This window comes from Sphaeramia orbicularis, chromosome 15 (genome assembly GCF_902148855.1).
Source record: "Sphaeramia orbicularis chromosome 15, fSphaOr1.1, whole genome shotgun sequence".
Lineage (NCBI taxonomy): Eukaryota > Metazoa > Chordata > Actinopteri > Kurtiformes > Apogonidae > Sphaeramia > Sphaeramia orbicularis.
This window is the reverse complement of record NC_043971.1, coordinates 40,720,534-40,743,774: the sequence shown is the minus strand read 5'-3', so window position 1 is coordinate 40,743,774 and position 23,241 is coordinate 40,720,534. Positions and strand designations below refer to the sequence as shown.

General features: G+C 36.3%; 1 protein-coding gene across 2 annotated transcripts in view; it reads right to left on the bottom strand.

Annotated features, from left to right (window-relative positions):
* Positions 1-23,241, bottom strand: part of nrg3a (neuregulin 3a) — a 1,091,065-nt gene that overhangs the window by 122,828 nt on the left and 944,996 nt on the right. The window lies entirely within an intron of this gene.

Here is a 23,241-nt window from a genome sequence, read left to right as displayed (position 1 = left end):
TGCTGATGGCAATGACACACAAGCACATTGGATTTTCATGTGTTTAGGAGATCTAACACTGCCTGACATTAATTTTTCTGAGGGTTAAGTCTTCAATCTAATGTTAAAGCAGCTCTTAAGTCTTAAAATTGATGATTTACATTATAGAGAGAAGGGAACAGATTCACATTCACTGTAAAAAAAAAAAAAAAAAAAAAAAAAAAAAAAAACAGCAAAAAAACGGTATTATTCCAGCAGCAGGGGTGCCAAAAAAATACTGTAAAATAATAGAAAATAACCATCTCGTAAAAATACGGTAATTTTCCATAATTAAAATACACTTTACATGAGATTTTGCACTTTTTTGGACTTTTTAATGTTTAATGAAGAATATTTACATGTTTTAAAACAATCAAATTACCTATAAATAAATAAATAAATACCAATGAGACTAAGTCGTACAATTCACTGATAAAAAACTGTATTTTGACAGTTTATCAGCGCTTATACATGTTATACATTCACAAAAACACATTTATTCAACATTTTTGTTGTGAAACCTCCTGTAATTACACAAGATATTTGTCAATTAACAAACAAGTCTTGTTAAACTTACAGAACAAATACTTCTTAAACGGTTAATTGTCAGTAATTTTATCTGGTTTTATTTTTATTTATTTTTTTTACAGTATTAAACTTTAAATTAACAGTTTAATCTCATAAATAGAAAATAAATATTTGTGAAATTATGATACATTTGCAAATGTTTTCTAATTATATTTTTTTGTGAAAAAAGAAAAAAAATATTTTAAAAAAACTGAAATTTCTTGGTGATTCACAGTTACAGTTTTTTCGTGTTATTTTACATTTGACGTGGAAAATCACAGTCTGTTTTTGTCATTTCATTGATATTTTCCTGTATCTTAAAACTACAGGAAAAATCTGTAAAATAAACAGTGAAAATTCTGTTAAATTACAGATTTTTTTTTTTTTTTACAGTGTTGGCTTAATGTTAGAAATAAATAAAGTGTGGAATCAAGTGTGTCGGTTCCCTGAGTGATCACTGAAACAGGTTTTCTTGGATGACATCACTCTTAAAAAATCTCTTAATGGTACATAGTACTGTGTGAAAGTCTTAGCTGTGTTGTTTTTACAGGTTGATGGAAGCTGTGAATTAGTTTCCTAGACGACACAGATAGATGATATATATATATATATATAAAATTAATAATAATAATAATAATAATAATAATAATAATAATAATAATAATAATAATATACTGCAAAATCTTACCCAGTGTATTTTTCTCATTTCTAGTCAAAATATCTCATAACACTTAAAATAAGACATAATCATCTAAAAAGTAACTTTTCAGCGAGATATAAGAACTTATTTTTAGACAATAGGTCTTGAAAATCTTATTTCAAGACATCTTACCAAGATAATTTTCACTTGTTCCATTGGCAGATTTTTTTGCTTGAATTAAGCAAAAAAAAAAAATCTTCAATTAATATATTATGGAAAGGCCTCTAGTGAACAAATACCTCCCTCCTGGTGGAATATCTGCATATTGCATGTATGTAATTGTATACATCAGGTTTTTCAAGAAAAGAAATATCACACTGATCATGTAGAAGAAGGGATGGGAATCGAGAACCGGTTCTTTTGAGAACCGGATCCCAGTAGTTCGATTCCTTAGAATCGTTTGCCTACCTGCTTAACGATTCTGCCTTCGTTGCGCATGCGCGATGACGTCGCGTACGCTGCATCGTTTTGGTCAGAACATAGCCAACATGGCGTTGAGGCATAAACGGTCTAAAAAGTCGACTCCAGGTCCACTTGTAACACTTGCAAAGCTTCCACTTCTTCAAAAGGGTGGAATCCCTCTAGAACGCTCAAACATTTGTCCACAGCATGTGATTCATTTACAAGAATGTCACGTATTTGATACGCTACTTAGCGGCGCCTGTGAATCTAGCGGCAGAGTGAACGCCAGACCATCATCTGGGCCCAACTCCAGTTCCGGTGCGGGCAACAAACATCGTATCCTCTCAAATACAAGTTTCCGAAGGTAGGGGAAAAGAAATGAGGTGCACAACAACGGGAGACGGGCTGAGTCAAACCAGTTCCACGTACTGGAAATACGACAATAGAGGAATTAGTAAAGCGTCTATAGTTTCACTTTTACTGCACGACCCCCCCAGTGAGAATCGATAAGGATTGATAAGCAAAATTGATAATAGAATTGGAATCGTTAAATTCTTATTGATTCCCATCCCTATGTAGAGGGCTTCAAATCTCGTATCAAATATGATACGTTTGGTGTTATAGGGTTTAAACATGTTGTTGCGTGGTGTCCTTCATGCAACGTCACAATGTGAAACCTGTGTATATTCTACTGTGGAAAACAGAGGAAACAGGATCCTTTTGGTTCGTAAAACTCTTCTAGAAAGGATTGCAATGGCTATTTTAACAAAACTCAATACCTTTTTGTGGCGTTATTTTTCCAAAATTTTTGTTCATACTATGCCTTGTAGAAATGTGTGACTGTCATAGTAAGGTTGACGTTACCTATTATTGCTTTGTGCCTTAAAATCAGCTTCTGACTAGACAAGATAAAAACTAATAATATGTCAAAACAAATAAAGGGATAATCGCACGAAGTCCAAATATGAAGTAAATGCTACTGCGATGCTACTCGCAGGAGGATTCCATTCAGTTTGACCATTCAGGACTGAAACCAAATCTCTTTAACAGACTGATAGAAAATAATCTAGAGGAAGTGCTGATGTCTGTGGTGTCACTGCTGGCTTTTACCGCCCTGACAGTGACTTTTATCTCCTGAGTGGCCCTGCCCTACATCTTAGAGTGGGAGAGCTGGTCTTTCTAATGCGAAAAGCTCTGTCCAATCTGCCCCCAATCTTATCGGGTAATGTTAGCCTGGATGTAAGCGGATCATTTTTCACTTTACCACTGACCCCGAGACCTCTATCTACTGCCTTCTTGATTTCTCCCTTCAAAACGTTTGCTATGTGAGACAGGACTAGATGAGCTAGATAAACGGTGCTCATATCAGCGCCTGCAGAATAATTCCATTCAGTATTTGCCGAAGTATTTATCAACCAACAGCTGCACGGGATGTTTACATAAATCAGCACAATCTATGTTATGTTCAAAGCATCAGGAGACATTTACACCCACTGCACACACACACTGTGCAGTAAATAACAAACATTAACATTTCATCCTATTCATTTGTACATATGTCAAATATTAGTGTCTAACATGAAAATAAAATATTGAGTCTATATGTGATACGGAAAAAAAAAACCAATAGAATCAGTAGATGTTGTGAATGTGACTTTGAACGCTTTCTTTGTCTCAGTTAAAACAATAGCAGAAGAAGAAACAGAAGATTATGGCATGAAGCAGAGTGGGATCATGGTATATGAAAATCTAATGCTACTTAAGTGGAAAATCTATATGATTTCTATATTCATGTTGTGTATTGTAGTGTTAGTGAAAGGATATGTCTCATTTGCTGGGCCATTATATTGAATTTCAATAGAGATTTATCCAAATGTAAATGTCATGTAATGTAAATAGAATAGAATAGAATAGAATAGAATAGAATAGAATAGAATAGAATAGAATAGAATAGAAAGGGACCTAGTTTTTTTTTTTGTTTGTTTTTTAGATTTTAATGTGGAAATTTTGGGGACAAAAGAATATAAGATTCAGAGGGATTCATTGTGCTGTCATTGTTTATATCTAAGGAGCTGTGAGCCTCCATCTTATTTCTGCAGCATAACAGTTTTATGCCATGTACCATTAAGGTGCCTTATTGTTACCTTCAATTTTCCCTATGTTAGCATTATTGAAGAGTTAATATCCCCTTAAACCAGTGGTTCCCAACCTTTTTGACTCCTGACCCCATTTTAACACCACAAATTTCTGGCGAACCCAGACACTCAAAACAGAGATTTTGTTTTTTTTGGTTTTTTTTTTGCTAACATAATTTTTTTTTTTTTGGGATCATGTAATAGTTTACTATACTATGTTGCAAATAAATGTTAATTTTAGACAACATTTAGTCTATATAATGTATATTATTATGGACGGAGGCAGAAAAGCCAGGTGTAGATTACTGCACAAAGTGAGAATTTGATTTTCCTTGGTCAGGATATGTACAGTCAAGTCCAGCTTGGATTTACAAGGCTGACAATTAATACAGAACAAACAAGAACTCAAACTATGAATTATGAAAGAGCTGCAGCATCTGAAACTGACCACAATGAACATTTGAAAGATAAACAGTACCACAGTGCTTCAGTTTCAGCTTCACAGTTTGTCATGTCTTTTATAGACTGGGATTGTCTCTCAACTCACCATATATTTTTATTAGTAAGGTGTTTTTTTAATTTGTATTTTGATCAATTACTAGAAATTTCAGTGACCCCATTTAAATTCCAGGTGACCCCACGTGGGGTCCCGACTCCAACGTTGAAAAACAGCCTTCATAAAGTGTGGAAATCTTTTTTAATCTTTTTTGACAATCCTACAACACATGTACAAGGCCCTTAACAAGTTAAGATGTATGTGTATGTAACACTCTGATATGTGAATTTATTTTTATTTACAGTGCCATACTGTGTATGCATATAGATTTGGTGACAGCAAGGGGCTTGGGAGGGTTAAGCGTTTTTTTTTTTTTTTTATGTGTTTGAATACCTGTGTGTATTTTGTATTTGAAATTTAATAAACATATCTAAACAGAAAAAACAGTCTTAAACCTATAATGGAAAAAACGCAAAATGCAGCCGTTGTATGTAAGGTTGAGGGTGTTATGTAACCTGCAACTGTACCATTAAATGTCTTTAAACATGACTAAATGAACCTTTCAAAAGACAAAATATAAACAATATTCATGACCTGAAAAATATTAAAGTGGTCTCGTTAAAAGAACTACTGGAAATTTACTGTCTTTTCATTTAAGCACACTATTTTTTTTTTTTTTGACAGTTTTATTTAGAATCCAACGTAACAATATGCATGAGTATTTCCCTGTTCTGTAACCTCGCTGACCACTTTAGAGCCAAAAGAAAATGATCTGTCTTTTGAAATTTTGCTGTTCTGCAGCCCTCTGAGTCAAGCTATAAGAGCTGCTGCTGCCAGGGTTAGAAACTCAATTTCCCATGGAGCTCAATGAGTAGAGCCTTGCACTAAAGCTGCCAAGGTTGGGGATTTCATTTTCTGTGTAGCTCAGTGGGTACAGCATATATCAGCAGCAGCACTGTCAGGATATAAGCTTCAGTTCCCATTGGGGCCACCCATACTCAAGATGTATGCACTCCTGCTACTGTAAACCACTTTAGATGGAAAGGCCCACGAAGTGTCATATGTTAAATATGCTCTGCGGAAACTGATGGCCTTTGGATCAGCGGACGGTCACCGCACACTACATCTGAATCCAAAACAAAGTGCTAAACCACCGAACTTTCCACATAATTTGACTTAGATTTCCACCAGAAGGGGCAACTATACTGTAAATTGTTTTTCCACCACAAAAGTTTTACCCAAGAGAAGCAGAGAAGTGGAAAGTATATCGATGTTAAACTGGAGATGAAAAACAGATATAAGCATTTGGGCTTTTTCCAACAATAATATAGTCAGTGAGGAAAAAGCTTTACTTTAGCAGTGGGAGTATTTAGATTCATTGCTTTTTAAATTACAGTTTTTTTCCAATCTATTAAAATATGCCAGGGGAAAATTTAGCAACATTAGTGTAAAATTACACAAAATGCAATCTTACATCTTGATTGAAGTCAGTCTTGGGCTTAAGTATTTAATTGAATTTAAAAGATGCTAATATTAAATATAAAATGGATACTAAAATACCCATCTCCAATACATGTACTTTTTATACTTTTATTTTTTAACTTTCATCATGGATTTGAGTAAAAGACCCTGTAGCAGAAATAACATAGTTAGTGGTAAAACATTGTATTCCATGTCCTGTTAAGATGGCCACTGCTTTTAACCCTTCAGTCTCTAATTATCCTAAAAATAAAATGTCATACACATTTCTTTTAAAGACAAATTCTAAAGGACAGGTGCATCCTCCTCATTGTGTGTGTTGCTGTGTGTGTGTGTACTTTTGTGTGTCTGCAGCCTGAGGGGAAGGCAGGTGTGGGTGGTAGAGTCTGTAGCATGTCGCCCTACTTCCTCTCCCTGCGGACCTACACAACGTGATGAGGATGAGTGGGATGTCAATGCTTGTGTGTGTGTGTGTGTGTGTGTGTGTGTGTGTGTGTGTCTTCCTGCTGACTTCAACCTCTGGAATGAGCCTCATGGCTGAAGACAGATTAGCTGACCTCCAGTGGAAGACACACCATATCGATAAATGAACAACGCTGTATGTTGTCATAGTTTAGCGTGAATACATGATGATGATGACAGTGATTGCGGCGCTATAATGAGATGCTTAAAAACACTCATGTAAATTGGTTAATTTACTACATTATAACCATCAAGTCAAGCCTTTTTTATTCCAGCCTGAAACATTTTTGGAACATTACGAACAATCTTATTTTTCCTCCAAAGACTGTGACCATGGTTTGAGCTTTCCTTCTGTTTTGTTCTGTTCAAAACTAAGAACATGGTCTGAAAGCAGCATAAGAAGCAAGTGAAAGAAATAGATAACAGACAGCAGATCAAGACAGTGAAATTAAAACAAACCCTTTCAGAGTAACACATTTTCGATTTGATGAACACACATTGACTAATGGTGTCTGACTGAACCACAGCCATCAACACAATTGATTATGCGATCTTAACTGACAGATTGAGGCTGGTATCTCTGGGACTACCTTGAACTAATCCACATCTTACCTGTCAGTCAGGATAATGTCAGCCAGTATTAGTCAGTCATTTCTCCTTCGTGATTAATTAAATGTGGTGTGCCGCAAGGCTCCTTGCTCTGCCTCTTAATATTCTACCAGCCACATGACCTTAAAACCAGAACTATACCAACGCAGTGATTCATGGTGTATATGTATGATGATACATACTGAATAATTACATTAGGTTTACAAATAGCATTTTCTACAGACATGGATCAGCCAAGAAATAAGTCTTTTCTAACCCTTCAGTTACAGAAAAACAGTTATTCTGAATAATGTTTCACTTATAGTAAAGAATTGATTCAATACTATAGTTTAGTCATTCTAAAATTCATAATCTTCGATCAGGCTCCTCTAGTGCCCTTAAAAATATTTGGGAGGTAGATTTGGGAGAGACGATTTCAGATGGTATGTGGGACGAGATCCTAAGAAGGGTGCACAGGTCATCAATTTGTGCCAAACATGGGTTCACTCAATGTAGGATTTTGCATTGTGCTCATTACACCAAAGCTCGGCTGGCAAAAATATATGGTACAGTGTCTCCTTTATGTGATAGATGTCAACAGGCTACAGCAGATTATACTCATATGTTCTGGGGTTGCTCATCTTTAAATAAATTCTGGTCGGAAATTTTTGATGTTTTGTCAATGGTAACAGGAAAGAAAATTGTTCCTAATGTTTTTACTGTTTTGTTTGGTGTTGCACCTACTCCATTTAAATTTACCTCTGCTAACAAAGACATGATTGCATTTACATCTTTATTGGCCAGGAGGCTTATATTGTTAAAGTGGAAATCCTCACCTCCTCCAACCTTCTCAAAATGGATCAAGGAAGTACTTTATTTTCTCAAACTGGAAAAAATTCGTTTGACATTAGCTGGAGCCTCCAACACTTTTGAAAAGACATGGATTCCTTTTCTGACCTATGTGAATAGTGCAATCTGTCATGTTTCTCTTGACTGAGTATCTTGATGTGCTTTTTTTTTTTTTTTTTTTTTTTCTGTTTTTTTCCCTGTAATATTTAAAGTGGAAATTTTGTACTTCTATTTTGTATTTTATTTACTGTTTATTTATTTGTTTATTTTTATTTTTCCTGTGATTTGAGGGGACGTGTGCCAGGGGAGGGGGGGATTTGTTCCGCTTGTTGTTTGTCTGTAATGGACTTATGTATCATATGTTGGAACTATGTTCTTTTTTTTTATGTAAAAAAAATTACAAAAACCAACAAACAGATGGTTTAAAAAAAAAAAAAATACTATAGTTTAGTGAAAAAGCTCCCTATGTTGATGTCATTATTTATTTCCTCCGCCAAGGACAGTGGAGGTTATGTTTTCATTGGGGTTTGTCGTCTGTCTGCTTGTTTGTTTGCCTGTTAGCAAGATAACTCAAAAAGTTAGGGATCGATTTTGATGAAAATTTCAGGAAATGTTGATACTGGTACAAGGAACAAATGATTACATTTTGGTGGTGATTTGGGGGGGGGGCTGATCTGCCTTGGTGGAGGTCTGCGCTCTCCAAGTGCTTTTCTAGTTATATATTTAAAGGTGTGAAGTGTCACAATGTGAACAAATGTACATGCATTAATCATCTTTACCCCGCCCCCTGAAGGGGAGGCAAAGAGTATTGTTTTTGGTTTGGTTTGTGTTTCTTTGTTTTTTCTTTGTTTGTTAACATTCTAGCAGCAAAACTATTGGTTGAATTCATACCAAATTGAGTTTATCGATTGCCAGTGACCCAGAATATATCTGATTACATTTTGGGAACAGTAGGTCAAATTTCAAATTTTTAATGAATTTTTAAAATCTTTTTTTTTTCCCATTTACTTATGATGGGCGAAATTTCAAATGTCTGCAGCAGAAAAACTATTGGTTGAATTCATATCTATTTGACCTACTTTTCCCAAAATGTAACCACATCTATTCTTGTTCACTGGCAATCTATAAACTCAAAGTTGAAATTTTTAATGAATTTTTTAAGTCTTTTTTTTCCAATTTACTTATAATGGGCAAAATTACAAATGTCTGTAGCAACAAAACTATTGGTTGAATTAATACCAAATTGGGTTTATAGAATGCCAGTGACCAAGAATAGATGTAGTTACATTTTGGGAACAGTAGATCAAAGTTCAAGTTTTTAATAAATGTTTTAAAATCTTTTTTTTTTCTCCATTTACTTGTAATTTCAAATGTCTATAGAAACATCAATTTTTTTTCAATTTACTTCAAACTTGGCAGATATATAGAGGCAGTTGATATGCTGACCACATACGATGACATCAGCTGGATCGATGCCAAAAAAAGCTACAATACGTGCAAGGGGCATGGTTTGTTGTGCCTGGCACCACTTGTTACATGTATACTGACCAACAAATCAAAGCCAAGTATGTGTATAGAAAGATTTATGGTTCAGTCATATAAAAACTTCAGTTACAAGATTTTAACTTTTTTTATTTGTCATGAAAAAAGGACAATCTGAACGTCAATAATGAGTCTGACCAACATTCAAGTGCCTGAAAATGTCATACTCTGCCAAAGCAGCAGCCAGCATGCCAAAGCTTGTTCGTGATGTTTTCCCATAAGGTGTGACATTTGTGAAAATGTAACCAAGTTAAAATTTAATGTTATGTTTGTTTGCTTTTATAGACCCAACTTACTAAAAGAAAAGCACTATTCCCATTTGTTTACACCAGTGTAGTTCTACTCAAAACCCCTCAGACCACTGTTATTCTTGACTCTCATGTTTATCAGTCTGTCTGTGGACAAATACTGGTTGTCAACTCACAACTGGAAGGTTGACAACAAAACCCTAGTTGTCCGTTGCTTAGAAAGTAGTACAGGGGTTGGACAAAATAATGGAAACACCTTCACCTCAAGATGATAATGCCCCAATCCATACAGCTAGAATTATTAAAGAATGGCATGAGGAACATTCTAATGAAGTTGAGCATCTCGTATGGCCGGCACAGTCCCCAGACCTCAACATTATTGAGCATTTATGGTCAGTTTTAGAGATTCAAGTAAGACGTCGATTTCCACCGCCATCGTCTCTAAAAGAGTTGGAGGGTATTCTAACTGAAGAATGACTTAAAATTCCTTTGGAAACAATTCACAAGTTGTATGAATCAATACCTCAGAGAATTGAGGCTGTAATTGCCGCAAAAGGCGGACCTACACCATATTAAATTATATTTTGTTGATTTTTTAAGGTGTTTCCATTATTTTGTCCAACCCTTGTATATGTTTAATGTTAAGGAGTGAAACAACCCTGACTTCATAATGAACCCTAGTTTACTTAATGTCTCCTAATGTCATGAACAAAAAGGGTTGTAATTTACACAAATAATAATGATAGTAGATTCTGTAAGGTGAGTCATGTCTAGTCAGTTTGCCATTCACTCCTGTTGTCTGAAGCCTCCAGATACTTATATGAAGCCATGTTTATCATTCTTATTCAACACAGTAAGGCAGGGGTGTGTCAATTCAGGAGCTACATTCAGCCCAATATGATTTCAAGTGTCCAGACCAGTAAAATAGGAGGTATAATAGCCTATAATCCAATAATCCAGTTTTTTCTCTTTGTTTTAAGGTGAAAGAAGTCAAATTACATTATGAGAGTGTGAATAAGCTGAAATGTCTTAAGACAGTTACATGTAATTTCAATAGTGTTATGTCTCTGCTTTTATTAACACAACTTACAGATCACAGTGGATCTACAAATGCACAAAACATTTAGTGAGACATAATATTGTTAAAATTGTTCCTATTTTTCTTAAGACATTTCAAGTTGTTCGTTTTTGTTCTGATTATTCACATTTTAGTGTGAAAGGATAGTTTGTCAATGTAAATATTTTCATAATTTACTTGTACTTTTTTCTAGTGCTGTCAAACATTTTTCAATCAGATTAATCACAGGGTTTCTGTGGATTAATTTTGATTAATCACGATTAAATATCAGTCATTTTTAATTTATATTAATCGCAACTCAAGAAAGAAGGGAATATCTATGAACTTAACGTGTTCGTCGCAAGCTGGGCGACAAGTTAGCTGAGGTGCTAGCAGAATCCCCAACCTACGTACTGTATGCTTTGCATTAATGTGGTATTTGAAGCTGGAAAGTGCTTCAGTGAAAAGAAAACTCCTTCCTGCAGAGTGTGGGTAATATTTTATGTCGGTTGACTGTTCTGTCTTGGTTTTTTTTGTCCTCATATTTCCATCCAGAGGGTCAACATGCTGTTTAGTGTCTTCCATCTTTATGGGTTGGTTCTGCTGCCTGTCACTACTGGATCAACTGCCCATTTGTTCACACATGATGTTAAACCTACTTGGACAAACTGACCCAAATGCATTGGCAGAGATGTTCAGAGTCATTCTGCGCTACAGATGGGTTAATTGCATTAAAATATTTAATCATATTAATCACGATGATGGACTAATCCGCATTAACGCATTAATTTTGACAGCCCTACTTTTTTCACATTGAATTAGGATGGAAATTTGGAGTTGTCATTATTATACCGGTTACTATGGTATTATTTTATTTGAGATCCAACTGGGCTGCATTTGGCCCCTGAACTAAAATGAATTTGTGACTGTTGATGTTTAACGTCTTCAGAGTCATTTTTGCACTTTACAAATTCATTCCATGGGCCTTCGGTGGGCCGGTTTTGGCCCACGGGCCATATGTTTAACAACAATGCAATAAGGGAACAGAATAGTCAAAATTCCTAGTGTCAGTGAACATAACAAAATAAAATCCTCAAGATGATACAAATGAAACACATTCACTAGGCAGGTAGTCTCTCTAATTAAATGGTTGCATCTAAAATAAGAAAAGTCATAAAGGTCCAAAGTTATTCATCAGATGGCTTGACAGGAAGAAGACAACATATTTAATATCTAAACATCCCTGACATATTATTCACAAATACAGAAGCCAGTCTGTCTTCAAAAGATGAAATACTCATCTGTAGCACATACATTGCAGCAGCCGCAAAGACTGAATGTGAAATCCCTGTTTTTGATGGAATTTAGATGAAAATATTTGAACATGTAGTAGGTTTAGTATAATTATTTTTATGGTGTTTGTCATTACTGTGGAGTATATAGCTTTGGGTGATCTGTACAATTACATTTTGATTTACTCTACAACATGATAATACAGTCTGGCGTACATGTTAAATTTGAGTGGGATGGATGCATTTCCTCATTAAATTAGTTTTTTTTTTTTGCTTTACATTTAATGAAATGTCTTCTCCTGGCATGCATTCCATTGCTGACTTTGTTTAACACAGATTGTGTTTGTGTTGTTTGTTTAAATGCACACACACACGTTCACACACAGAAACTTCATGCCTTTTGCATTCGTCAAATAAAAAATGAATTACTCTGGAGCCTTGCAAGAGGGAGTGATTGCATCATGTTCACAATAAGACTGAGTGATAGCTTCGCTCTGCATGTGTGCAGAACACAGAATATACCCTACACGCTATTTCCAATTAGTGCTTGGCACTCTCCAGAAAGCAGGAAATAAATTGATATTTTGACAGATGGTGGCTCTAAAGGAGTGGAGAAAACTAAATGATGGCGCTGTGTTGTCCAGTGTTCAGCCTTGATGAAATCCAATATGGATATGTCACCCAATCATGTGATGCAACACAGGGTGTTGGTTTCACACGCTGCCTCTCTCTTTCTGTCTGTTACATGATATTATTTATTTCTTTAATTTAGCAGAATATGCAGGTGCAGATCTCCCCTGGGATGTAAGAGTCCTATGGGTATTAGGGGCACGTATTAAGTAAATAAAAATGTGACAGTATGTAGCAGTACTGCGGCACAGTGGAAAAGAAATATCTGTTATGTTTATGTAGCAAAAATTCATCCTACAGGCAGAGCTCCATTATCTGATGCTGTCAAGTTACACTCTTCAGATAATACTAAATAGATGATGTTATTTTACAATGCATTTAACCCTGTAAAGCCTGAAACATTAAATCATTGACAGAAAATTCCAGTTCTTTGAAACTGGAGACTTTATTGGTCCTTCTGAACAACAAGAAAAAAAGTTTTTTCAAATATCAATTTCCATGTATGATTTTCAATTTTCTATCATATTTGATACATCAGGTCTCAATGCTCAAATATTATTATTTTTGAACAAACAAAAACATAATATAACACAAAAATGTCTAACAAATTGGTAATTCCTTTTCAAACTTGGCAAAGTTCTGCCTCCTTCTTCATTAATGACAGTCTCATAGTGTCACTGGAAAGGCCTCTGGTGAACAAATTCCTCCCCCCGGTGGATTATCCATGTATTACATGTATCTAATCGTATACATCAGGTTTTTCAAGACAAAAAATATCACACTGATCATGTAGAGGGCTTCAAAACCCATGTATCAAATATGATACATTTGGCGCAGAGGCAATTTCTCATAGACTGCAAGGGAAGCTCAGCTTCCCCTAAAATCACGAAAATTAAATGGTTAAATATGTACGGTTGTGTTGACATTTTATTGACTACAAATGTGTTAGAACATGTTCATCTCACAGACGAGCTCGTTCAGAATCAGTTTTATCACAAATCAACGGACTCGATGTTGTTCACTTCTCATACATTCCCATTGCGCTGTTTTCTCATATGATCTATGCTCAGTGCATTTGTCCGTAGACGCTCAGCGTCCATGCACTTCAATGGGACTGAGTGGAACAGTTTTTTTCAACGCCTCAAAACTGGACGGTAATTGGATAAACGCCATGATGTTGTCCCACCCCCGGACGCTCAGCGTCGCTGGGGGTGAATGGAGCTGTGGGCGGACCTCGGCTGGGCTGGACGCTGAGCTTCCACGTGCTGATTGGAGGATCTGTCGAAAGGCCGTTTGATTGACAGCTGTTTTGAGATCTACTCCTTTACTTGACAGAGTTCAGTTTAATACCGTCTTGCATTCTGCTTGTGAAATCGAGAGAGAAACCACTACGAAATTACTTGTTCATTTCTTGCACTGTAAATAAAACACACTCATTGTACTTCCTTGTTTCAATTTAACATAATTTCAACGTTTTCTCGTTTAGTTGGTACGATAAGGTCACTGACCATTTTCTTAAAATGGAACAGAGGGCCGAATTTATGTTTAAATAACTAGACTTTTTTGTTTTAATGTAAGCCGACAATGCGCTTCCCCTGTCTGAAAGACGAGCAGCCGCCACTGGTTTGGCGTTATAGGGTTAACACTAATGTCAGCAGTATTTGGAGTTTTTCACATCACTCTGTCGTCACATATCTGACTTGTGAACAGAGAAATATCCTGTAACACTCTCAACTTTCTTTTTTATCTCCAGAAAAGTGAGTTTAAAAATCCACAAATGAATAAAATCCACCAAAAAAAATCCCTAACAACAAAACAGTGATTTGCCAGGCTCAGTCATTGGTGGATTTCAACATCATCTCTCACGGAGCCTTTTCATCGCATCATCATTTGCTCTCTGTCTCTTTTTCTCTTGAACTGTCTTTTTTGTTTTTTGCCTGAGGCGGTTGCTATAGCAACAAGGTACCTGTATCTTTTGACCTGACAGAAAGTCTTTCATCTGAGCTGTCCGCTGTGCATCCATAAATCAGACGATAGTCCAAACAACATGCCGAGATGATGATCTACTTTAGATCATTTGCGTTGCTGCTTCAAACACAGAAATGTCCAACAGTAGGATCAAGCAAGATAAGCACTTTGACAAATATTTTTACACAGGTGATATTCATAGTAAACTATCAAAGCAGCAACAAACAGTATTTACACATCAACAACAAAATTCACCTGAGACTATCTAGGACTTTTTTAAAATGATCATATTAATGGTTAATATTAATGGTTCTCTAGATATTTTTTCCATTGCTGTGATTCAGTTGAAAATTCCAGTTTCGTTCGATGTTAATTCTAAAACAAACTACCTGACAAATGAGCTGGTAAAGAGAGTTGACGGTCTTTATTTTTTTCCCCCTCTATCCAGTTGGCAAATAAAGCCTGTCTGAGTGGGATTTCAAAACCAATGTTGGCAACTCCTAATGGACATATCAAAAAATATAAATATATCTATCTCACCCTGAGATGTATCAGCTAAATATGGCAGTTTTGTAAAAGTGGTTCAGTGTTGAATGAAGGCACATTTCCAAAATAAAGGTGGGAGCATTTTGGATTTAAGGAGTTCTGATTGAAAAAATGGAATCTGCTATTCACAGTGACATTTCCCTTGGTGTAGAATCACATTCATTTCATTGCAAACCCTTTGTATTAGGGATGCACTGATACCACTTTTTTCCAGACTGAGTACAAGTACAAGTACATACATTTGAGTACTTGCCGATACCGAGTACCAATATGAGTACTTAATAATACCATTACAGTTCTTAGTTACTTTTGAAAATGTGCTTTATTGTCATTATCATTAGTCTGACTGTAACAAAATGCTGCTACTGACATTTAATGTGTTGGAATGAGCGTTTCTCAATCAATCCACCAGGGGGCGCTGCTCTTAATTAACTATACTGGACAAATACCACAAAGAAGAGTGAAGTTTTTTGAGACTAATAAGAAGAAAGTCAATAATAACAAACAAGGCGACGATAGAGGAGGTAATACTAATGTAGATGCTAATGTTGATATTGATGAGGGTAGTTGTTATAAATATGTCAGTAGTTTTTCACTAAGTCACTCAGTCGCTCTTTGAAAAGATCCGCTACCTCCACGGTTCCTGATGGTACTGCTCCGAATTCTCTGTCTGGGTTCGCATCCGTGAACACCCAGAAAAAGGACAGAATTATGTACAGAATGTACGCAGAGGACGGACAGAATGCTCCGTCCGTATTTGTCTGTCTTTAATGTAACGTTCAGTCACCGTTACTTTTGTCACCGTCATTTATTTTGAAAAATCTCCACACTGCTGACATTACTCCTCTGCTGCACTTAACTGTGAACGTCACACTGCCACAAAAATGGTATTGGTGTTTGTATTGGAACACTTTTACAAGTACGAGTAGAAGTACATGCGCTCAGTATCGGACCGATACCTGATACTGGTATCGGCTTCGGTGCATCCCTACTTTGTATAGATGTAAATCTACAGAAGGAACGGGTCCACTTCTGTGGAGTCCGCCATGTTATCATGTTCTACGGTCACCCACAAGTCAAATAAAACACTGTCTTTTCATTTCTATATTATGATGTGCAAAGAAGTCAGTTAGTAGCAATCAGGAAGTTTGTACCATCTCCATATATCCATCGAAATAAATCCAAAAAAAAAAAAAAACAAATCTGTATTTCTGTATTTATGTTGAATTAACAGCTGGTACGCAAAGGCTACCATCACAGGAAATAACACGATGAATCAGGGAGGGATCTTTAGTGACTGATACGACCCATCATAGTTTCTCAAAGCTTGACTTTTAGTCCATTCATACTACAACACGATCCTGGAGTTTACAAAGTAAAACTGGGTCAGCTGTGTTTCTCTAAGTTTTTAGGAGATTAAATGGTTGGAGGAGTACAGAAGCTAGTGTAAATGCAGCACAAGTTGCAGTCGTACCACTCTGTCACAAAATCCTATACACTGCACCTTTAAAAGAACACTACATGCTCATTTTTGCCACTGAATTAGCAATTCTGTTTAGGCTTTATCTTCTTTCATCTCTTTTTTGCAGTGCTATGTGACTTCATCTTTTTTTTTTCTTTTTTTTTTTCCAGTTTGCTCTTATCCTAATTGTTTTTGCTCTATCCATCCATCTCCTTTTGCTACGAACCGCTCCATTTTACAAATTAATTTCTAAGTCTCTTTCCTCTCTCTGTCAGTTTTTGGATGGTTCTCTTTTTATGAAGTGTGAGCCTCACTTCATCAGTACACTAAGGTTCAGACTAACTGCAGTTCAGGAGAAAGTCGGCTTCACATTCCTAGTGTAAACATCTACTGTTACTGCTCAAATCGTCACCCACGGGCGCAGATGCTAGAACCAAACCAACAAAGAGAGACAGCGACAGTTAATGCTAAGGTGTTATTTTGGTCACCGGACACAAATTCTAATCACGGTTGGGCTATCTCCTCGTCATTCACTAACATTTATGCAAGTCCAGGCATGACTAGAGGGTATTTCAGGATATGACACTCTTTTTTCCCCAATTATAATTTCACTTTGTCCCTTCATTACAGCCTTAACTACCCACATCTCGCTATTATGACCATTCATTCTCTGTGAGCCAGGTGGGAGTTCAGTCCATTAGACTTCAGCTAACGCGCACACACACAAGTTATCTCACCACTCTTGGGTTTTGTGTTTAGCCGAAGAAAATGCAGTCTTCACCTCCATTTGACAGTAACCTCCCTCACATTATTTCCCGCTCGCTGCACAGCATTAAAGCAAAGTGACACAAAATGAGAAAGAGAGGTCTAACCATACGAGACTACTTTTAACTGACTTTGCTTTTGTTTGTGACTTATTGGGCTTTCACTCTTAAATTAATTGACTGAACCTTGGAACTGCACAAGGACAAATTTTGCATTAGTGATGTTTTTTTGAGCCTTGAAGTTAAGTGGGAATGAAGTGTATTTCATAAATATGGTTATGAAAGCTGCAAAAAAGAGCGCAACAATAAATAAAACACACTCGTGCTTGTCAATGCTCCAAAAATGGTGTCCAAAGTATTAACATTTTTGTTGGGATGGGATTCAGTAATTGGTCCAATCTGTTCTGGCCATCATTTATCAGCTGTGCTGCACAACAGGGGGGGTTGGGGTAAGGAAATAAATAGTCAGTGACAACTTCTGAGTCACTGGGAACGCCTACAGGGACCTGTCAATCAGAATCAGGGTTGTATCACTGAGGGAACACATCTTCTCCAGTACTTAGACTCAAACTTGCACTCACAAACACACACATCAACCAGTTTACTAGAAAAGAAAAATCCCCATTGTAGGTTTTCACCACTAGATACATATACTATGTGCATTTCTGAAACAAAAATGTGCCTCATATGACATAACGTAGTGTTTTCATCCACATCCTTGAGAATTTAGGTGAATTTGTAACTATTTAATCAATCAATCAATCAATCAAAATTTTATTTATATAGCTCCAAATCATAACAAAAGTTATCTCATGACACTTTACATATAGAGTTGGTTGAAACCAGACTCTAAGCCAATTTACAGAAACTGAACATAATCCTTCAGGAGCAAACACTTGTGACTGGTGAAAGCGGTGAGGAAAAACTAGAAAAAAGTAGATCTAAGTAAATCAGTAGATCAGCTGGTGTTAGTATAATTACTTAAAACCAGAGCAGAGGTCCATAACTGTTAACACTACAACTACAAATACAAGTACTAACAGTGGATATACGACTATTACAACAGTTAGTACAAATTATAGAAACCTCTACCATCTATGGAACTATATAATAAGGGAACAGGCGACTGGACCGTCTGACTATTTGATTCAGGTCAATCCATTAGAGACCGAACGTGGAGACGAAGAGCCGTGAGCTCGTCGTTCTCGTTCCTGTGGATATACGACTATTACAACAGTTAGTACAAATTATAGAAACCTCTATCATCTATGGAACTATATAATAAACACTATCATAACTATATGGATACATGAGTGATGATGATGAAGGTAGGAGAGAGGCATTTAATGATTGTTATGGTTTAGTTAATAAGACAGATGTACAATCAGTAAATGCAGCAAACACATGATACATGTTGTAGTGTAAGTTACATGCATGTGTGCTTCATACCGTGCGTTTACATGACAACTTTTATTCCTGGTTTAATCTGATTAAATGTTAGATCCTATTTCAGATGCCCATGTAAACACCTTATTCCAGTTGAAAAAGAATAGTTAGGATTAAATTTAAACCTGAATAAAGTCACTGGTTTAATCCCCTTTTAATTCCGAACTAAATTGGGACATGTAAACCCTTTATTCCGTTTGGGCTTTATTCCTGCCGTTCTGCACATGCTCGTTGTCTTGTCCTGTCGCGATGATGCACACATTCTGCGCTGGCGGAAGAATATGCAATGCACTCTAGTCAACCCAAACCGATCCAGTGGGCTATTCTGATGGGATCTACCAGCCTGGAAAACCCTGAAGGAAAAGTTCACCACTTGTTTTTTATTCATTCATTTGTTGCACTAATGAGTTCGATAAGTGGGCAAATCAGTTTGCACTGCAGTGCACCGATTGCCTTGTTCTCGCAGCCCTTCCGTTAGCTTAGCTTAGCCTAGTTTAGCAAAATCGCTTCATTCCTATGGTCAGACGTAGCCAGGCTTTTATAGGTGATTTGTAGTATTTTATGAGTGATTTTGTGAAATTCAGTTCTCCCTAATCATTACTTTAGTCCGGTGGGGTCAATATGATCACAAATTGGGGCTCAAATCATGGCGATGTGACTTACTGCAGTAATAAAATCTTGGGAAATAAAAACTAATGCAAAGCTAAAATGGTAAAGCAAAGCTAATTTAGCGCATGCATCCCTTCCAACAAAAAGATTTTCCAACTTCCGTCAACACAACAGTCCCAAGATTGTATGAGTGCAGTAAGTCGCAGATCTAAAGAAATAATTAGGGAGAATCGGATTTCACAAAATCACTTACAAAAGACAACAAATCACCTTTAAAAAACTGGCTACATGTGACCATGGAAATGCAGTGACTATGCTAAGCTAAGCTAACAGAAGGGCTGTGAGAACAAGGCAACATGAGCACTGCAGCACAAACCCTTTTGCTCACTTATCTACCTCATTAATACCTCATGTAAACCTTTATTCGGGTTTAACATTTCCATGTAAACAAGAGAAAATACTTTAGTTCCAAATTAATTTCTTCTGGAAAAATAAATCGGATTTAAAAAGCATAATGTAACCGTACCCATAGAGTGGCTTTCTTATTTGTTATTATTATCACCCCACCGCCCAAAGGGCAGGCAAGGGGTGTTGTTTTTTGTTTCAATTTCGAAGGGGTGCAAAGGCTTGCCGGAGGGGGCATGAGATCACTCCTGGGTGTTCTTTCTTTCTTCAGGTAAGAACATGTAGCAGGTGGAACTAATGCTTTAGTGTTGGAGCACCCTGGACTCATTTTAGGGACATACAACAAACCAGTCTACTGCCATGGTGATCTGTCACTAGACTACACAAAGAGTTTAGGTTTAGAGAATGGACAAGGACTGGACTGGAAAAGAAAAATGTGCAGTTTCTGTTTTTGCACAGTTTGTACAGTTTGTACTTTATTGTTCTGAGATGTGCAATGTACACAGGCTCATCGCAGCCACTGATAATATTAAAACTGTTCATCTTTGTTACTTGTTTCTTGTTATTTATATATATATATATATATATATATATATATATATATATATATATATATATATATATACATATATATATAAAGTTACTTTATTGTCATAGTTGTAAGATAACTGCACATTTCCTATTTTTATTTGGAAAAATATTGTCCCAGGGAGCAGTCTTGTCCAGTTTATTTGTATTGTTCCAGCAAAAATCTAAGTTATTTTAAATTTGCAAGTATTGTTAGAGTATTGATGTTTCTTTCAATAAAAGTTATAATTGCACCACTGTTACAATATTGTTGGGGTTGAGAGGGGCCTGGAGACTTTTCATGCTCCAAAGGGAGGGAGGGAGGGAGGGGGGGGGGGGGGGGGGGGGCAACAGAAAAAGACTGAGAACCACTGGGTTAGGGAGAGGTGTGAGGACTTAGTTTAAAACTGAAAAAGAAAACCTGACAGACAAAGATCCACAATGTACTTAGTAAGATTTATAAGGTTCCATGGTATTTTCCTTACTCTAACTAATGCGCTGTTATTGCCTAAAGATAAACACCTACCAGTGTCAAGATGTTAACTCCAGTCTCTGGTGGTTCGGGTATTTTGTATAGCTACCCCACCTACCTCCTATTGGGACCTCCTGAAGGGCAAAAAGATATCAGACCTTTCAATGACAAATTAGGCTGAGATAATATGTATTATATGTATCTGTGGTTTGCAGTAACATACAATGGCATCCTTGTATTCTGGCAACTGGTATGTACATATAATTTCAGTGTACCTTCTATTCATCCCTCCATTCATTTAATTTCACTTTGAATTTTTTTTTTTTTTTTTTTTTGCATAATCAGGTCATGATGTTCACTGTGTTCCAGGTCATTTTTTGTGAACTGATGTAATTTTTCTATTTGGTGTAACCACTTTTCCTTAAGGTGGAAGAAAGAACAGCTCTAGTTCTCACACAAAGCAAGGACGTTTTTGATTGTAGAAATAGCATGAGAGATGTTGGTTATTCAAAACCCAAAAGGTAATGCAGATACATTATGTGCTTTCAGATCTATTGAGGCTTCTAATGGTAAAAAGAAAATCATCTGTCTGGTTCTTCTAGAAGTCATTTCTTTATGTATGGCTGTTAAAAGTCACTGCAAAATGAGTTCAGCACCCTTTTATTCATGTCTGAATCAGACACCAGCATCGAACAATGACTGTTTACACTTGGTTGAACATAATTTTTCTTTCAAACATGTATTGGCTGGTTCAATGGGGACAGTGTGCCATGTTTGATGAGAAATTAAAAAAAAAAATAAAACATCTATGGAAGAGCAGATAAACTCTCACAGAAAGCAGCAGATGTGAGATTAAAGATGAAATTCTTTAAAGCACTCTAGTGTCAAATTAAAACTAATTATTGAAAATATGTTTGCAGTGTTAGGTCTGTCCCCAATCGACTTCCTGCAGTTATAAAATCCAAAGGCAGGATGATACTGCAAACTCCAAAATGTTCCTATCTGCAGCATTTTCCCGGGTGATGAAAATGATCTGTCAAAGAGATTAATTTTATTTTGATTTGATATTTTATGCCCATTAGTCATCATGTAAAGGATAGCGCCTTAATTACTCTGTGATTCATCATTACACATCCCAAAATTTCACAATTTCATAATACACCAAACAGAAACTCGAACTCTTGTCCCTATGAAACCATGAAATCTAAACTTACAGGCTTTAAATCAAGGACTAAATATCTGGTGAATATTCATGAGCTTTACAAATGCCCCATGATGCTCACAAACAGTGTGGTTTGAAAGTACAAAACGTGAATAACAATCTAATGCTAAACTTGTACCAACTGGATGAACATGTGATATATTTTTAATATGATGTGCTTCAGAAACAGTGGCTGCAAATACAAAATAATATACCTACAAGAACATAAACTCAACTTTCCACTGTGTCCTTATTGATGATTTTCTTACACAAGTCCAAGTGGTTCACCCTTGACAACAGCAGGTTACGCTATAAACACAACTGTTGTCATCTGTAAATATTGTGTACATTGTGTGGAAGAGTAAGTGAAGGTCTCATATTATATAAATGCAACACTGGATAATTGAATTGTATGGTATGATTGTTACCTCCGCCAAGGAGGTTATGTTTTCATCGGGGTATGTCTGTTTTTTTGTCTGTTAGCAAGATAACTCAAAAAGTTATAGAAGGATTTTGATTAAATTTTCAGGAAATGTTGATACTGGCACAAGGAATGAGTAATTAAATTTTGGTGGTGATCGGGGGTGGGGGGGCTGATCTGCCTTGGTGGAGGTCTGCGCTCTACTGTGACAACTTGGTTAAGTTGCACCAAGCATACACATGCACACCCCCGAAGCATACCTGATAGTTAGATATACACCCCAGAAATTGTCACCACGTCATCGTCACCTCATTCATTCGCAGTTGGCGGCAGTTTTTAAATACCCCCCATATCTGCATTCCACAGTCGAGTCAGCATGGCTTTTTAAATAAATTTTGTGGATGAACTGAATTGTTTTTTTTTTCCTTCTGATGATGAACTGATCTAAAACCAGAGTGGATGAACTGAATCATTTTTTTTATACTGAGAAACTGTGGAAATCCCAGAGTGGAAAATTTTTGTTAAAATAAACTGAACTGTTTTTTCTGGTTTGTACTTTTTGCTAAACCCAAGGTGGAAATTTTGAGTTTGAATTTTGCTTGGTTGGTGGATTTTGTTGAGTTTGGACTTTGGGGGGGGGGGGGGGGGGGGGGAGACTGTGTGTTGGAATTTGTGTGTTTTTGTGCAATCATTGTTCAATACATGATTTCGAATTTTAAATGGTTTAAATGTGTGATTTCTTTTTCTTGTCATTTAATGTGTAGGGTGTTTGTTTAATTTAGACTGGCATCTTTTGTGTGGTTTGAGGTACGACAAACAGACAAAAAAATAAACTGACTTTACATCTTAAATGTCAGGAGAGAGACCTAGCTGGCACCCCTTAAAAATCAATATAACAAAATAATATAGTGTCAA